The sequence below is a fragment of the Oncorhynchus kisutch genome, linkage group LG13 (genome assembly GCF_002021735.2).
Source record: "Oncorhynchus kisutch isolate 150728-3 linkage group LG13, Okis_V2, whole genome shotgun sequence".
Classification (NCBI taxonomy): Eukaryota; Metazoa; Chordata; class Actinopteri; order Salmoniformes; family Salmonidae; genus Oncorhynchus; species Oncorhynchus kisutch.
In genome coordinates, this window is record NC_034186.2 from 42328519 (window position 1) to 42347160 (window position 18642).

Genomic DNA, 18642 nt, shown 5'->3' on the forward strand with positions numbered 1-18642 from the left:
AAAAATAACAGTAGCGAGGCTATAAAAGTAACAAGGCTACATGCAGACACCGGTTAGTCGGGCTGATTGAGGTAGTATGTACATATGGTTAAAGTGACTATGCTTATATGCCACGGCCGTCGAAAGAACTAGACCAAAGCGCAGCGTAGTGAGCGTACATATTCCTTTTATTTAGGATGAATGTCGCCAACAAAACCAGAAAACGACCGTGAAGCTCAACAGGGCTAAGTGCCACAAACAAAGTTAACTACCCACAATCACAGGTGGAAAAAGGGCCGCCTAAGTATGGTTCCCAATCAGAGACAACGATAGACAGCTGTCCCTGATTGAGAACCATACCCGGCCAAAACAAAGAAATACAAAACATAGAAAATAGAACATAGAATGCCCACCCCACATCACACCCTGACCTAACCAAATAGAGAAATAAAACGGCTCTCTAAGGTCAGGGTGAGACAGTATATGATGAACAGAGAGTAGCAGTAGCGTAAAAGAGGGGTTGGCGGGTGGTGGGTGATAGCCCGGTTAGCCAATGTGCGGGAGCACTGGTTGGTCGGGCCAATTGAGGTAGTATGTACATGAATGTATAGTTAAAGTGACTATGCATATATGATAAACAGAGAGTAGCAGCAGCGTAAAAGAGGGGTTGGGGAGGGGGTCACAGAGTTCAAATAGTCCGGGTAACCATTTGATTACTTGTTCAGGAGTCTTATGGCTTGGGGGTAAAAACTATTGAGAAGCCTTTTTGTCCTGGCTATGGACTTGATTGCTACGGGTCTGTAGTCATTTAGGCAGGTTGCCTTCGTGTTCTTGGGCACAGGGACTGTGGTGGTCTGCTTGAAACATGTTGGTATTACAGACTCAATCAGGCACATGTTGAAAATGTCAGTGAAGACACCTGCCAGTTGGTCAGCACACGTCCTGGCAATCCATCTGGCCCCGCAGCCTTGTGAATGTTAAAGGTCTTACTCACGTCAGCTACGGAGAGCGTGATCAGACAGTCGTCTGGAACAGCTGATGCTCTCATGCATGCCTCAGTGTTGCTTGCCTCGAAGCGAGCATAGAAGTGATTTAGCTCATCTGGTAGGCTCGTGTCACTGGGCAGCTCGCGGCTGTGCTTCCCTTTGTTGTCTGTAATAGTTTGCAAGCCCTGCCACATAAGATGAGCGTCGGAGCGGGTGTAGTATGATTCAATCTTAGCCCTGTATTGACGCTTTGCCTGTTTGATGGCTCGTTGCAGGGCATAGCAGGATTTTTTATACGCTTATAAGTCCCGCACCTTGAAAGCGGCAGCTCTACCATTTAGCTCAGTGCGAATGTTGCCTGTAATCCATGGCTTCTGGTTGGTGTATGTACGTACAGTCATTGTGGGGACGACGTCCTCAATGCACTTATTGATAAAGCCAGTGACTGATGTGGTGTACTCCTCAATGCCATCGGTAGAATTCCGGAACATGTTCCAGTCTGTGATAACAAAACAGTCCTGTAGTTTAGCATCTGCTTCATCTGACCACTTTTTTTATAGACGAGTCACTGGTGCTTCTTGCTTTAATTTTTGCTTGTAATCAGGTGGATAGAGTTGTGGTCGGATTTACCAAATGGAGGGCGAGGGAGAGCTTTGTACGTGTCTTGGTTCGTGGAGTACAGGTGATCTAGATTTTTTTTCTCCCTCTGGTTGCACATTTAACATGTTGATAGAAATGAGGTAGAACTGATTTAAGCTTCCCTGCATTAAAGTCTCCGGCCACTAGGAGCGCCGCCTCTGGGTGAGTGGTTTCCTGTTTGCTTATTTCCTTATACAGCTGACTGAGTGCGGTCTTAGTGCCAGCATCTGTCTGTGGTGGTAAATAAACAGCCACGAAAAGGTTGGGCATGTGGGGCGGGCATTGATAGTGGTGTTGTTCAAGAATGCACTTGGCCAGTCTAGAGTCAGCCTTACTCTAAGAGTTCCAGAAATGACTTTTTCAAAGTAGATCATCAGATTTACAAAATTAGCTATGATAAAGTCATTGGAGTTTAGCTAACAGAACATGTACTTTAATAACACACGTGTCACAAGCAGAGTTCTAAAATCTCCCAGCAAACAACCACAGAGACAGGCCAAAGTACAACAATGTCCATCCAGAGTATCACTACAGCCCAATTAAAAACATGTAAAAAGGCTGGGATTTAGGGCTATGAGCACCGGGGAAACTAACACAGCAGTTGATTTACTCATGGAGTGGTGGCCAATGTTCGTCCTACTCTTTCCGAGCAGGGTTCATTTGTTCGACCCTACCCAAGCAGGGTTTGTTCGTTTGGCTCTACCTGAGCAGGAATCGGCTGTTCCTCCCAAGCAGCGGTCGTTACTTGATGACTAGTCGATGGCTGGTTCGGTCATCAATGGCAGTTTCGGTTGTCGGTGGCTGCTTGCTAGGCAGTCTCTCGCTCCACGCCAGGCCTGCTGGGTTGTAGTGTTGGGTGTTGCCTCTCGCAGGTGCGTCAGGCCTATCCCCCAGTGTCTGTAGTCGTGGGGGACACAAAACATACAATTAAAGCATGTACTGGTCAACAATTGGAGTCACACTCACACGTTTGAAACAAGTGCTTTCCTTTAGTAGTGCTATAGCGACCGGTAGATTTGTATATTTTTACCAGAGTAGGCATGCAGCAGCAACGAGGTGGACGTCTGTCGGTCAAGAGGTTCCCCCGGTCTGAATGGCGTCCTGACGGTATGTTCCTTTTGACTCTAGTTCTGAGGAATATTTAGCAATTCGTTTGGGGGGGGGGGGGGGGGGGGGGGGTGATAAGGAATTGGCATCAACTGTCTCAAGTCAACGTAGTCTATGCCAATCTGGGGGATCACAGCACACCATGCAATCAAACAAATAGTTCATGTAATTCAATTTCACAGGTGAGAATGTCATGAACTAAGTTAAAGCCAAGTAAAACCAACACACAGCACACGTGATTAAATGGGCACTCATAAATAGGCATGATAAAAGTAATATAAAAACAATGGCAGATTCTACTTGAATAAGAGTCTGTCACTTGTGACACTGTTACGGTTTTCTAGGTGTGAAGGAGAGTCGGACCAAACTGCAGCGTGTAGATTGCGATCCATGTTTAATGAATAACGTGAAACACGAATAAACAAACACTACAAAACAATAAACGTAACGAAAACAGCCTATACTTGTGTAAACTAACACAGAACAAGGACATCAGGACACTAAGGACAATCACCCACGACAAACTCAAAGAATATGGCTGCCTAAATATGGTTCCAAATCAGAGACAACGATAAACACCTGCCTCTGATTGAGAATCACTCCAGACAGCCATAGACTTAGCTAGATAACCCCACTAGCTACAATCCCAATACATACACACCAAAACCCCAAGACAAAACACACCACAATACAAAAACCCCATGCCACACCCTGGCCTGACCAAATACATAAAGATAAACACAAAATACTTTGACCAGGGCGTGACAGAACCCCCCCCCTAAGGTGCGGACTCCCGAACGCACCTCAAAACAATAGGGAGGGTCCGGGTGGGCGTCTGTCCATGGTGGCGGCTCCGGCGCGGGACGTGGAACCCACTCAGTCAATGTCTTAGTCCCCTCTCCTCGCGTCCCTGGATAGTCCAACCTCGCCGCCGACCATGGCCTAGTAGTCCTCACCCAGAACCCCACTGGACTGAGGAGCAGATCGGGACTGAGGGGAAGCTCGGGAGTGAGGGGAAGCTCGGGAGTGAGGGGAAGCTCGGGAGTGAGGGGAAGCTCAGGCAGGTAGGTAGATCTACCAGATCCTGGCTGGCTGGTGGTTTCAGCAGATCCTGGCTGAGTGGCAGATCCTGGCTGACTGGCGGATCTGGCGGACCCTGGCCGACCCCGGCCGACTGGCAGTTCTGGCAGATCCCGGCTGACTGGCAGATCTGGAAGGGTCTGGTTGACTGGCAGATCTGGAAGAGTCTGGTTGACTGGCAGATCTGGAAGAGTCTGGTTGACTGGCAGATCTGGAAGAGTCTGGTTGACTGGCAGATCTGAAAGAGTCTGGTTGACTGGCGGATCTGGAAGAGTCTGGTTGACTGGCAGATCTGAAAGAGTCTGGTTGACTGGCGGATCTGGAAGAGTCTGGTTGACCTGGAAGAGTCTGGTTGACTGGCGGATCTGGAAGAGTCTGGTTGACTGGCGGATCTGGAAGAGTCTGGTTGACTGGCGGATCTGGAAGAGTCTGGCTGGCGGATCTGGAAGAGTCTGGCTGGCGGATCTGGAAGAGTCTGGCTGACTGGCGGATCTGGAAGAGTCTGGCTGACTGGCGGATCTGGAAGAGTCTGGCTGACTGGCGGATCTGGAAGAGTCTGGCTGACTGGCAGATCTGGAAGAGTCTGGCTGACTGGCAGATCTGGAAGAGTCTGGCTGACTGGCGGATCCTGGCAGACTGAAAGATCTGGCTGCTCCATGCTGACTGGCGGCCCTGGCTGCTCCATGTAGGCTGACAGCTCTGGCGGCTTCTTACAGACTGGCAGCTCTGGCGGCTTCTTACAGACTGGCAGCTCCTTGCAGACTGGAAGCTCCTTGCAGACTGACAGCTCCTTGCAGACTGACAGCTCCGTGCAGACTGACAGCTCCGTGCAGACTGACAGCTCTGGCTGCTCCATGCAGGCTGGCGGCTCTGGCTGCTCCATGCAGGCTGGCAGCTCTGGCTGCTCCATGCAGGCTGGCAGCTCTGGCTGCTCCATGCAGGCTGGCAGCTCTGGCTGCTCCATGCAGGCTGGCAGCTCTGGCTGCTCCATGCAGGCTGGCAGCTCTGGCTGCTCCATGCAGGCTGGCAGCTCTGGCTGCTCCATGCAGGCTGGCAGCTCTGGCTGCTCCATGCAGGCTGGCAGCTCTGGCTGCGCTGAACAGGCGGGAGACTCCGGCAGTGCAGGAGAAAGGCTCTGGCTGTGCTGAACAGGCGGGAGACTCCGGCAGCGCTGGAGAGGAGAGAGCCCCCGTAAGGATGGGCCGGAGAGACAGCCTGGTGCGGGGGGCTGCCACCGGAGGGCTGGTACGTGGAGGTGGTGACGGATAAACCGGGCCGTGCAGGCGCACTGGAGCTCTTGAGCACCGAGCCCGTCCAACCTTACCTGGTTGAATGCTCTCGGGCTATGCAGGCGAACCGGAGACACCGAGCGCAAGGCTGGTGCCATGTAAGCCGGCCCAAGGAGACGCACTGGGGACCAGATGCGTAGAGCCGGCTTCATGGCATTTGGCTCGACGCTCAATCTAGCCCGGCCGATACGCGGAGCTGGAATATACCGCACCGGGCTGTGCACCCGCACTGGGGACGCCGTGCACTCCACAGCATAACATGGTGCCTGCCCGGTCTCTCTAGCCCCCCGGTAAGCACAGGGAGTTTGCGCAGGTCTCCTATCTGACATAGCCATACTCCCTGTGAGCCCCCCCCCCAATACATTATTGGGGCTGACTCTCAGGCTTCCATCCGTGTCGCCGTGCTGCCTCCTCATACCAGCGCCTCTCCGCCTTCCCCGCCTCCAGTTCTTCCTTGGGGCGGCAATATTCTCCAGGCTGAGCCCAGGGTCGTTTACCGTCCAGTTCCTCCTCCCATGTCCATTTCTCCAGGTGGTGCAACCTCTCCCACTGCAGCTGCTGCTGCTGCTCCTGCTGCTGCTGCCTCTGTTGCCTCTCCTGTGGCTCCTGCCTGTTAACACGCTGCTTGGTCCGTTTGTGGTGGGTGATTCTGTTACAGTTTTCTAGGTGTGAAGGAGAGTCGGACCAAACTGCAGCGTGTAGATTGCGATCCATGTTTAATGAATAACGTGAAACACGAATAAACATAAACACTACAAAACAATAAACGTAACGAAAACCGAAACAGCCTATACTTGTGTAAACTAACACAGAACAAGGACATCAGGACACTAAGGACAATCACCCACGACAAACTCAAAGAATATGGCTGCCTAAATATGGTTCCAAATCAGAGACAACGATAAACACCTGCCTCTGATTGAGAATCACTCCAGACAGCCATAGACTTAGCTAGATAACCCCACTAGCTACAATCCCAATACATACACACCAAAACCCCAAGACAAAACACACCACAATACAAAAACCCCATGCCACACCCTGGCCTGACCCAATACATGAAGAAAAACACAAAATACTTAGACTAGGGCGTGACACACACACTTAAAACCTTAATAGGAGTACATTACCCTTCTGTACATGGTGAAGCACATGAGCTGCTCCTCTTGCTTCACTGTCCTGTGACATGGTGGATAGTGGTATTAAAGGGGAATGAACTGGACAACTTATGCTGCTTCAGACTATTCATCTACCGAGGCAATTAAAGGAGATAAATCTCTTGCGGCTAACACTTGAAGTGCTTTTCCGTTTTAAAGAGCTTTCCTGTGGGGAGCCTTGAGTTGTGTTGAAGTCTCATACTGGATCCCAATGACCGTTAACCTTGTCGTGAAGAAATTGTGTAAATTATGTAAGACCAAAGAAGGATGTTCTGCAGATGTTCGCCCATCTTTGACATGGGGACAATGATTTGTGCTGGGGGTATTTCCTGGCCTCTGGAACGGGAGGCACAAGTCTTTGCTGTTTTGCTTAGACGAATTCAAGCTGCTGTCTAGAGTTTTTTGTTGTTGTTGATTATCACTTCAATCATTTTATGGGGGGGGGGACCCCATGATTCAGCAGATGTTGGTTGACCCAGGGTCGTTTCATACAGCCTGATCCCAGATCTTATTTTGCTGTCTTGCCAATGACTATAGGAGTTGGCAAGATAACACAACAATATCTGGGACCAGGCTATGTTTCATGCGGAGGGCTAATTTAACTGTTGGGCTCCAACACAATGATTATCTGAACAACATATCTGTAGTGCCAGCACATTTTCCCCCGTGTATTATGTTCTGTTGATTAAAACAAAACACCGGCTTTTGACTATCTTCTCCCCCCTTCTTTGTAAAGGGGATCTGGTTTTCTGACCTCCTTTCATATTTGTATTCATTTTGTCAGACAGGACATCGGGAAAGTAGACAGGAGAGAATTGAGAAACAGATAGAATGGCCGAGACAGAGCTTGAACCCCTGTTGCCAGGGGGGAATGTCGTCCGGATTTGGGTTGTCGCTCTCCACTCCAGCACACCTGATTTGGATTCTTGTTTGCACGACAAGACTGGATGAGAATTCCTCATAGTTTATACTTACAGCAAACATTACAACAGAGCAAGCAGCCTTTTGGGGGCTCTAAGCGAGGTTTGACAGTGGAGAGAAAAATGTGCAGCTTTAAAGTTCATGAACTGCGATTCAACACATTCTACCATGGGGACAGAGAGAAGATATTATAGTTCAAATCAAATCTAATTTGATTGGTCACATACACATATTTAGCAGATATTATTGCGGGTGTAGCGAAATGCTTTTGTTCCTAGCTCCAACAGTGCAGCAGTGTCTAACAATTCAGTACAATACACACAAATCTAAAAAGTAAAGGAAAATAAGTTTTAAAGATTTTTTTTTTTTCACCTTTATTTAACCAGGTAGGCTAGTTGAGAACAAGTTCTCATTTGCAACTGCGACCTGGCCAAGATAAAGCATAGCAGTGTGAGCATACAACAAAGAGTTACACATGGAGTAAACAATTAACAAGTCAATAACACAGTAGAAAACGAAGGGGGGGTCTATATACAATGTGTGCAAAAGGCATGAGGAGGTAGGCAAATAATTACAATTTTGCAGATTAACACTGGAGTGATAAAAGATCAGATGGTCATGTACAGGTAGAGATATTGGTGTGCAGAAGAGCAGAAAAGTAAATAAATAAAAACAGTACGGGGATGAGGTAGGTGAAAAGGGTGGGCTATTTACCAATAGACTATGTACAGCTGCAGCGATCGGTTAGCTGCTCAGATAGCTGATGTTTGAAGTTGGTGAGGGAGATAAAAGTCTCCAACTTCAGCGATTTTTGCAATTCGTTCCAGTCACAGGCAGCAGAGTACTGGAACGAAAGGCGGCCAAATGAGGTGTTGGCTTTAGGGATGATCAGTGAGATACACCTGCTGGAGCGCGTGCTACGGATGGGTGTTGCCATCGTGACCAGTGAGCTGAGATAAGGCGGAGCTTTACCTAGCATAGACTTGTAGATGACCTGGAGCCAGTGGGTCTGGCGACGAATATGTAGCGAGGGCCAGCCGACTAGAGCATACAAGTCGCAGTGGTGGGTAGTATAAGGTGCTTTAGTGACAAAACGGATGGCACTGTGATAGACTGCATCCAGTTTGCTGAGTAGAGTGTTGGAAGCCATTTTGTAGATGACATCGCCGAAGTCGAGGATCGGTAGGATAGTCAGTTTTACTAGGGTAAGCTTGGCGGCTTGAGTGAAGGAGGCTTTGTTGCGGAATAGAAAGCCGACTCTTGATTTGATTTTCGATTGGAGATGTTTGATATGAGTCTGGAAGGAGAGTTTGCAGTCTAGCCAGACACCTAGGTACTTATAGACGTCCACATATTCTAGGTCGGAACCATCCAGGGTGGTGATGCTAGTCGGGCATGCAGGTGCAGGCAGCGACCGGTTGAAAAGCATGCATTTGGTTTTACTAGCGTTTAAGAGCAGTTGGAGGCCACGGAAGGAGTGTTGTATGGCATTGAAGCTTGTTTGGAGGTTAGATAGCACAGTGTCCAAAGACGGGCCGAAAGTATATAGAATGGTGTCGTCTGCGTAGAGGTGGATCAGGGAATCGCCCGCAGCAAGAGCAACATCATTGATATACACAGAGAAAAGAGTCGGCCCGAGAATTGAACCCTGTGGCACCCCCATAGAGACTGCCAGAGGACCGGACAGCATGCCCTCCGATTTGACACACTGAACTCTGTCTGCAAAGTAATTGGTGAACCAGGCAAGGCAGTCATCCGAAAAACCGAGGCTACTGAGTCTGCCGATAAGAATATGGTGATTGACAGAGTCGAAAGCCTTGGCAAGGTCGATGAAGACGGCTGCACAGTACTGTCTTTTATCGATGGCGGTTATGATGTCGTTTAGTACCTTGAGTGTGGCTGAGGTGCACCCATGACCGGCTCGGAAACCAGATTGCACAGCGGAGAAGGTACGGTGGGATTCGAGATGGTCAGTGACCTGTTTGTTGACTTGGCTTTCGAAGACCTTAGATAGGCAGGGCAGGATGGATATAGGTCTGTAACAGTTTGGGTCCAGGGTGTCTCCCCCTTTGAGGAGGGGGATGACTGCGGCAGCTTTCCAATCCTTGGGGATCTCAGACGAGATGAAAGAGAGGTTGAACAGGCTGGTAATAGGGGTTGCGACAATGGTGGCAGATAGTTTCAGAAATAGAGGGTCCAGATTGTCAAGCCCAGCTGATTTGTACGGGTCCAGGTTTTGCAGCTCTTTCAGAACATCTGCTATCTGGATTTGGGTAAAGGAGAACCTGGAGAGGCTTGGGCGAGGAGCTGCGGGGGGGGCGGAGCTGTTGGCCGAGGTTGAAGTAGCCAGGCGGAAGGGGTGCAGAGAAATGTTCCCGTTTAAAACCTTTTAAGGATCGTACCCTTTTTCCAGTTTCTGCATAAAATGACATACTAAAATCTAACTGCCTGTAGCTCAGGACCTGAAGCAAGAATATCCATATTATTGATACCATTTTAAATGAAATACTTTGAAGTTTGTGGAAATGTGAAATTAATGTAGGAGAATATAACACATTAGATCTGGTAAAAGATGCATTTTATTTTATTTTTTGTTCCATTATCTTTGAAATGCAAGAGAAAGGCCATACTTTCACATAGGAGTCTAGGTGTAATTTAGAGTTTGGCCACCAGATTGCAGCAGTGTGTGTGCAAAGTTTCAGACTGATCCAGTGAAGAATTACATTACTGCACAATATTTTGTATCAAGTCTGCCAGGATTTTGCCCAAATGTGCCGAATTGGTCAATTGATACATTTTCAAGTACAATAGCTATAGAGAACATAGAATAATGCTATGGTAATGAAAAATGTAAGTTTACACACTCCCAGGAATGTCATACATGATGGATCATTAGCTTATACACTAACTTTCTGTAGACCCCAGTTCCTACATTGAACATAAAAATAGATTTTATCAAACAAAACTATGATACATTTTATCTCTGGGGCCCTCAGGATGACAAATCAGAGAAACATTACTGAATGTAAGTACATTATTTACCTTCAGAGGTGAATGTATCAAACCAGTTGCTGTGCTAAAAGTTTTTGTTGTTGATGCACTCTCCTCTAACAATAGCATGTTTTTTTCTCTCACTGTAATAGCTACTGTTAATTGGACACTGCAGTTAGATTAACAAGAATTTAAGCTTTCTGCCCATATAAGACATGTCTATGTCCCGGAAATCTAGTCACATTAGCGCACGTTAGCAACAACTGTCCCGGTTTTGCCATGGGGTGCAGAGAAAATGTTGCAGTTTTAAAGCTAATTTCCTGCAATTCTACACATTTTCCCATGACTTATTCCATGTTCATATGATCTCTGAGTGACTAACAAAATCAATGGTGGCCCCATGGAGGACAGGGCCATTGGGCAGGTGCCCTTTGTGCCCGGTCAGTAAATTGGCCATGATTACTACAAACTTTAAATAGCTGGTTAGACTAATTTACCTAGCAATCAAAACATTTTGGCTGACATGGGATATATGACTGACTGTCAGTGACTGACATAACAAGAGGAGAACTACTGATGCACTACCAAATTTCAAAATTGCATCTTTTGCAGATTCTATTATTGTAATTCCTCTACAGTAAGTTGAGACCCCTACTGAGTTCCCAAAAATAATAATAACTGCTTATGTCGCTTATTGGCTGCCTTACAATTGACTTGTAATATTTAATGACAATGCTCGCCAGTTTGCTCTTTGTGTGAGTGCACTTCTAAAACCACCATTATTATTAATTAGTAAATGTCTGAAAATGTGTCAAGGGAGACAAATGTAAGGGAGTAAAAGGGTGGAAGAGTGTTAATTTTTTCCAATTACTCGTGTGCTCATGTTCCCTCTTGCATGTTCCCCCTGCCCTCCCCCAGATCACTGAGGCCATAACCAAAGCTTGCTGACCCATGCAGGAACCCCATGTTTGAAGTTCCAAGTAAGTTCCTCATGAAAATCAATGAGGAAAGCAAGCACTTATGTCTCTAAATAACAACATGGCCAGGATACAGAGGTCACATGAGTATTCAAAGTGACACCGAAGTTATGCTTGCTTTCCTGTTGCCTGCTGCAGATGGGTTGATTAAGGAGCTATCTCCGGTGGAACCGAGCCTTTTAGGCGGAAGTACCAGCTTGACCCATTGAATGGAAACTTTGCTTTGCCATGTTCCTGCCTTGGTTAAAGTAGTTGAAGCAATGATGAATGAAATGCTTGGCCAAGACTTGCATGCTTACTTAAGCAGAAATCTATGTACCGTACTTTGTGTTCTATGCTCTTGGAGAACAACATGCTGCATAATTTGTGATGACCCAGAAGTCCCTGTGTATGCTTCTCCCTGTAAACAAGGGAACTAAACATTTGGTCAAATGGACATCAATGCATGCCTTTTAAGATCACTATAGGACAGGCAACTAGATCTCATTAATTCACTAATACAAATTTGACATGCAAGCTTATGTATGCCAACTTATCATAAGCACAAAAAAAGATTTCAGCACAAAAGAGGTGGTTTCTATAACTGATGGTTTAGATTGTGATTTTCACCATCTTTGTAAAGGAAGAGACTCACATTCTTCAGGTCTTATTAGAAATGGATGTGTGCAAACTAAAACCAGGCTGACTTACACTCTGACCCAGTGTCTGCTTGCTGGAGAAGTGCCAAGGTAAACACAGTTCTGCTAGTCAGACTTGCCTTTGGAAAGATGAACTATGTGATGGTGGTCTGATAATAAAAACATCAGATCTGGGCCATTTCTCAACAGGAGGACACTCCAGTTCTCTATCCAACTCTATACTGTGCTGTACACTACATTTACTAAGTATTTTGCAATAATGCACAATGCAAGATGTTAAACACATAACTCGTACCATGGACACAAGGGCCGAAAAGGAATCTTGGCAAGGTTGGTTAAGCCACGTGATGTTACATCCCACACACAGTAGTATGATACCGAAACAGTCTTGTATGGTTGTTTTGAAAAAGGCAAATTTATTTTCAGATTATAGAACTTGAGCAATAGAATACAATTGGCTTATGCGGAAACAGACTAGTACCTATTAAGGCAGCACAAGAGCCATGCTAGTCTCCCTTAGATAACATGCATTCATGTCAGATGACACGCAGAACCAGTGTGACAGGATCTTTTACAAAATAACCTCATGTACATTTGTACATCTGAGGAGCATCTGTTATTCTGCAGACATAAATTTGTCCCTGTTTTATGTGTTAGACAAGATCAAGTGGTTTGTTGTTTTGCAGACCACTTCATGTTCATGAGACCAGAAGAACATAGGTTAGCCATTCATTGCCAGTCACGATTTACGTGTTATTTTTTTCCAAACAAAGCACTTGTTATCATATTGTCGTAATACATATTCATGAAGTATTTACGTATTTAAAGATATTGTCACTTATTTCCTGCTTGGGCTTAAGTGTACCAACAGTTGAATAAGGATTACAATTTCAGAGGCTAAATAAAGGGTTGGCATTAAGTGATTTTTTGGGGGGCATGGGGGGCATGGGGGGCATGGGTAACAAACTCATGGCACTGCAACGTCACAACCAGTTTGGATGCCAGTTCCCATACTTGAACAAAAATAATAATAAATCCTGTTAAAACAGCCAACATTGTGTTAGTGGCAATTTGCGAGATGGTCGTGTGTGTTTAGCTTTTTAGGCACCCCGCCTGTTTTTTGTACCAATCAGTACTTGGATTTTATCAGTGCTGACACTTATTGTGCCTGTCTGGTTCTTAGTAACTCAGGCAACAAGATAATTGTGCCTATTTGGATCAACAGACACAGTTACCATGGAAACATGTCCCCTCTGGAAGTACAGTTTTTATGTTCACAAACATCGCTTTTTTCAACTGTTTGATATTCAGTCCTTACGCCCAGTTTCTCATCATTACCTACGCTTGTTGGTTCATTATCTCAGAATCCAACAGCTCTTATGTTTGTGAAGTGTCTCTTTGTCACCGACTGGTCCATTTTCCCCCATTTCTTCTAATTTATTTCAGCAGACAGACATAATGAATGCATTGTCCATGACAACTACATTGAATAACATATAACATATATAGCACAGACATAATCCTTCTTTTGGCAAAGGAGAGTAATAGTGTTGGTGTGAAACATGGAGGAGAGGAACTTCATACGATCTTTCTTTAAGCACAGGAAGCTATCAAACTTGAGATGATGGTTATTTCCCAGGATGCCCTTATTGCCATACTGTGGTATCCTCACTGGGATTCATGCAGTATTCTTTTGTAATAAAATCCAGAAGAGCAGGAAATGGTTCAGAGTGCCTATGGTTCCGTTATAGACCCCCATATGCTCACCCCCACTCAGCACATACTAGTTGAATCAATGTTGTTTCCACATCATTTCAATGGAATTACGTTGAACCAACTTGGAATAGATGTTGAATTGACATCTGTGCCCAGTGCGCCAGCACTTGCAGCACTATTCTCACAGTAGAAGAATCAATGTTTTGTAGTGTTTGCAGTCCAATTATGTATAGTTATGCATAGTATTATCTTTGTTTTCTAAAACTGACTTTTATTTATGTTATTCACAGCCTACACAGAAATGTAGATTTCATACCATCAGCATTGAGGTCCAGCTTGCTTATCCAGAGCTTGGGGGGTATCTAGTGGTCAAAAAGAGGAATACATTGGCAGATTCTCCATGTTGCAGGTTGTACCTTCCTTTTTTACCAAACTCAGTCTAAAGTTGAACAAAAGTGCATGACATTATTGAGGGGTTTATTTGAATACATTTCTGATCATAACAAAAGCTGTTAAAATTGCAATTCTTTTCAGTTTTCTACTAGAATATGAAAAAAATGACATGGGGTAGCCTATATGTTTTTCCTATAAAGGCAAACTGTGAGCTAAGTTGCAATTATGTCAACTTTCCTTACTATATTTTTAAACGAGGAACCAAGACAACGTTGGTGCATTTAAAACTTTATTTTCAAAAGATTTGCATTATGCCGATAGGCTTCCATTAGCATGATTTTGTGTTTCATTCATATTACAACAAATACATTATTTTGTTGAATAAATCATAAAAACCTTTTGTAATGACTTTATTTGTAAGCACTATTGTGCAATCAGGGCAACGTAACCTATCCAGGGTAATGGACTGTAGGCTGATCTGATGGGGTCAGTACAGGTGCATCAATGCTGGGACCAAGAGACTGAAAAACAGCTTCTATCTCAAGGCCATCAGACTGTTTAACAGCCATCACTAGCACAGAGAGGCTGCTGCCGACATACAGCCTTGAAATCATTGGCCACTTTAATAAATGGAACACTAGTCACTTTAATAATGCCCCTTTAATAATGTTAACATATCTTGAATTACTCATCTCATATGTATATACTGTATTCAATACTATCTATTGCATCTTAGCCTATGCGCTCTGACATTGTGTAACGTTCATCATTGGGAGAAAGAGAGGAGGACTGATGCGCAGCCTGGTAAGTGTTCATAGCTTTTAATGACGTACTAGAACACTGAACAAAACAATAAATTACAAAATGAACAGTCCCGTAAGGTGAAAGACAACAACACCATACAAAATAGTATAGTAAGCACCCACAACTCAGAAGTTAAACCAGGCTACCTAAGTATGGTTCTCAATCAGGGACAATGATTGACAGCTGCCTCTAATTGAGAACCATACCAGGCCAAACACAGAAATCCCAAATCATAGAAAAAAGAACATAGACAACCCACCCAACTCACGCCCTGACCATACTAAAACAAAGACATAACAAAATAACTAAAGTCAAAGGTGCGGGCTCCGGCCACAAAACCTGAACCTATAGGGGAGGGTCTGGGTGGGTGTCTGTCCGCGGTGGTGGCTCTGGCGCGGGACGTGGACCCCACTCCACCATAGTCTTTCTCCGCCTCTTTAACCGCCTCCGTGGCCTCTTTAGAGCGGCGACCCTCGCCGCCGGACTTGGGACCCTAGCCACAGGTCCCGAATAGACGGGACATTCCAGCAGCACCGGACGGACGGGAGATTCCGGCAGCACCAGACAGGTGGGAGACTCCGGCAGCTCCGGAGTGAAGGGCGATACCGGCGGCTCAGGACAGATGGGCGGCTCCGGCGGCTCAGGACAGACGGGTGGCTCCGGCGGCTCAGGACAGACGGGCGGCTCCGGCGGCTCAGGACAGGCGGGAGACACCGGCGGCTCAGGACAGGCGGGAGACTCCGGCGGCTCAGGACAGGTGGGAGACTCCGGCAGCTCAGGACAGGCGGGAGACTCCGGCAGCTCAGGACAGACTGGAGACTCTGGCAGCGCTGAGAAGGAGGAAGACTCTGGCAGCGCTGGGCAGGAGGAATACTCTGGCAGCACTGGGCAGGCGGGAGCACCTGTAGGGAGGAGACGGAGAGACAGCCTGGTGCCGGCGGCTGCCCCTGGGGGGCTGGTGCGTGGAGGTGGCACCAGATAGACCAGACCGTGAAGGCGCACTGGAGGTCTCGAGCACCGAGCCTGCCCAACCCTACCTGGCTGAATGCTCCCTGTAGCCAGGCCAGTGTGGCGAGGTGGAATAGCCCGCACTGGGCTGTGCTGGCGAACCGGGGACACCATGTGTAGGGCTGGTGCCATGTACCCCGGCCCGAGGAGACACACTGGAGACCAGATGCGCTGAGCCGGCTTCATGGCACCTGGCTCGATGCCCACTCTAGCCCGGCCAACACGGTGCCTGCCCGGTCCCTCTCTCTCCACCACGGTAAGCACGGGGAGTTGGCTCAGGTCTTCTACCTGACTTAGTCACACTCCCCGTGTGCCCCCCCAATAAATCTTTGGGGCTGCCTCTCGGGCTTCCAACTGCGCTGCCGTGCTGCCTCTTCGTAGCACCGCCTCTCGGCTTTCGCTGCCTCCAGCTCTGCCTTGGGGCGGCGATACTCTCCAGCCTGTGCCCAGGGTCCCTTGCCGTCCAGAATCTCCTCCCATGTCCAGGAGTCCTGAGATCGCTGCTGCTGCCCGTTACCACGCTGCTTGGTCCTTTGGTGGTGGGTGCTTCTGTAACGTTCGTTGTTGGGAGAAAGAGAGGAGGACTAATGCGCAGCGTGGTAAGTGTTCATAGCTTTAAGGACGTACTAGAACACTGAACAAAACAATAAATAACAAACGAACAGTCCCGTAAGGTGAAAGACAAAAACACTAAACAGGAAATAAGCACAACTCAAAAGTGAAACCAGGCTACCTAAGTATGGTTCTCAATCAGGGAGATTGACAGCTGCCTCTAATTGAGAACCATACCAGGCCAAACACAGAAATCCCAAATCATAGAAAAAAGAACATAGACAACCCACCCAACTCACGCCCTGAGCATACTAAAACAAAGACATAACAAAAGAACTAATGTCAGAACGTGACATATTGCTTATCCATATATACATACATACATTCTCATTCCATTACTTTACTTAGATTTGTGTGTATTAGGTATTTGTTGTGGAATTGATAAATATTACTTGTTAGCTATTGTTGCACTGTCAGAACTAGAAGAACTAGCATTCCGATACACTCGCAATAACATCTGCTAACCATGTGTATGTGACCAATACAATTTGATTGGATTTGATGTGATGGTGGAACCATATCTATATGACGGGGCACAAAGCCTTATATTACAACGAAACACTCTGGGGAACAGAATCTGACGGGGGTCCCTGGGATATTCTGTGTGTATGTATTGATATGTAGGCTATTTGTGCTGTTTTTTTTATGTAATGTATGTAGTTCTGTCCTTGAGCTGTTCTTGTCTATTAATGTGCTGTATTAGGTCATGTTTTGTGTGGACCCCAGGAAGAGTAGCTGCTGCCTTTGCAACAGTTTTCATTGATGGATTTAATTTATTAGTCTATTTTTTCAATACATACTGTACATAAGGGTGCTCCAGCCAGTGACGCCTCCACATTCAATTTAAGAAAATCATCAAGGATAACACAATGCTTAAAAGCTTATTACCATTGTGGTCCTTTTGGAAGGGGGACGGGGGATGCAGCAAGTTTAGGCGGCAGTTGTAGTTGCAACAGACAATGACAGACAGAATTGTTGCTTGTTTCATAAAATGAGCTAATTAGTACAGTTCCACTCCTAATAAACAACCATAGGTACATCTCCCTTGTCTCACATAGCCTTAATATATAAAACAACCAATACCTAATATATACAAGACAATCACAATATGACACACAATAGGCACCAAAAGACAGACTATATGCTATCCCGGGCATTTCCTTCTCAGCCACGCACTATAATCTTACTACTCACTTTTGAGACATGCTACTGTTTAGCCATTTTTTCAGTGAGAACTTGAAACTATTATTTGGGAGACCATTCCAAAGAATGGTAGCTGAGTTTAAAATGTTTTTAATTTCCCCATACCACTATTAAATCTAAAATGAACAATGTCAGTTTCACTCTTTCAGTTTCACCAAGTTAAAGGAGTTACACAGGTACCTGAGGACCGTCCTGTGGACAATCTTGTGGACAAGACAATTTAGTCTGAGAGACTCTCTCGTTCCACTTTGGAGCAATCTAAGGCTTTCAAAGTGGGAATGGTCAAGATTAATACGTGCTGGAAGTTTAAGAGTTATCCTGACTAATTTGTTCTGAGATGTCTGCAATTGATTTTGTATTGTCTGTGGGGCACTATTGTACCAGGAAGAGCACCCATAGTTGAAGTGGCACTGAACAAGAGCCCCTGCCAATGCCACCATTGCATTGTTATCCAGATATTTGGAGGTTCTTGCCAGAAACCAAATTGTATGTTCCACTTTGGAGATAATTTTTTATGCCATGCTCTCTTCTGTCAGATGGTTATCTAGTGTAACAGTATAGCAGCTTCCGCCCCAACCTGGGCTCGAACCAGGGACCCTCTGCACACATCAGCAACAGCCACCCTCGAAGCATCGTTAACCATCTCGCCACAAAAGCCATGGCCCTTGCAGAGCAAGGGGAACCACTACTTCAAGGCCTCAGAGCGAGTCACGTCACCAATTGAAACGCTATTAGCACGCACCACTGCTAACTAGCTAGCCATTTTACATCGGTTACACTAGCACACATCCAAGATAATTAACAGTACTTTACTGTGAGCACTAAGTCATCTACTATCACCTTAAAATCAGGGGATTTCCTCAGTTTCACTTTGGAGCCGAACAAGATGGACATTTTGTCTTTGTGGGAAACCAACAGCGGAGAATCATCTGCATAGAGGAAAAGGTCACAGGTACAGTCAGATTTCAGATCATTTATATTCAACAAAAAGAAAAGTGGACCCAGCACACTCCCTTGGGATTTTCCGTAGTTCAAGATTTGGGTTTTAGACAGGGTCTCATCCACATTCACCATCTGTTTTCTTTCTTGCAGATAAGAGCTAACCCATTTTACTGCTACGTAATTAAAGCCCATGGCTCTTA

At 46.1% G+C, this 18642-nt stretch overlaps 1 long non-coding RNA gene across 1 annotated transcript; it reads right to left on the minus strand.

The window, feature by feature from the left end:
• Positions 1-1772: 1772 nt before the first annotated feature.
• LOC109901526 (uncharacterized) lies at positions 1773-6322 on the minus strand. Its single transcript, XR_002256749.2, has 3 exons — positions 6211-6322; positions 2635-2734; positions 1773-2501 (listed from the first exon to the last, which is right to left on the minus strand). It is a non-coding gene; the product is annotated as an uncharacterized LOC109901526 (long non-coding RNA).
• Positions 6323-18642: the final 12320 nt, after the last annotated feature.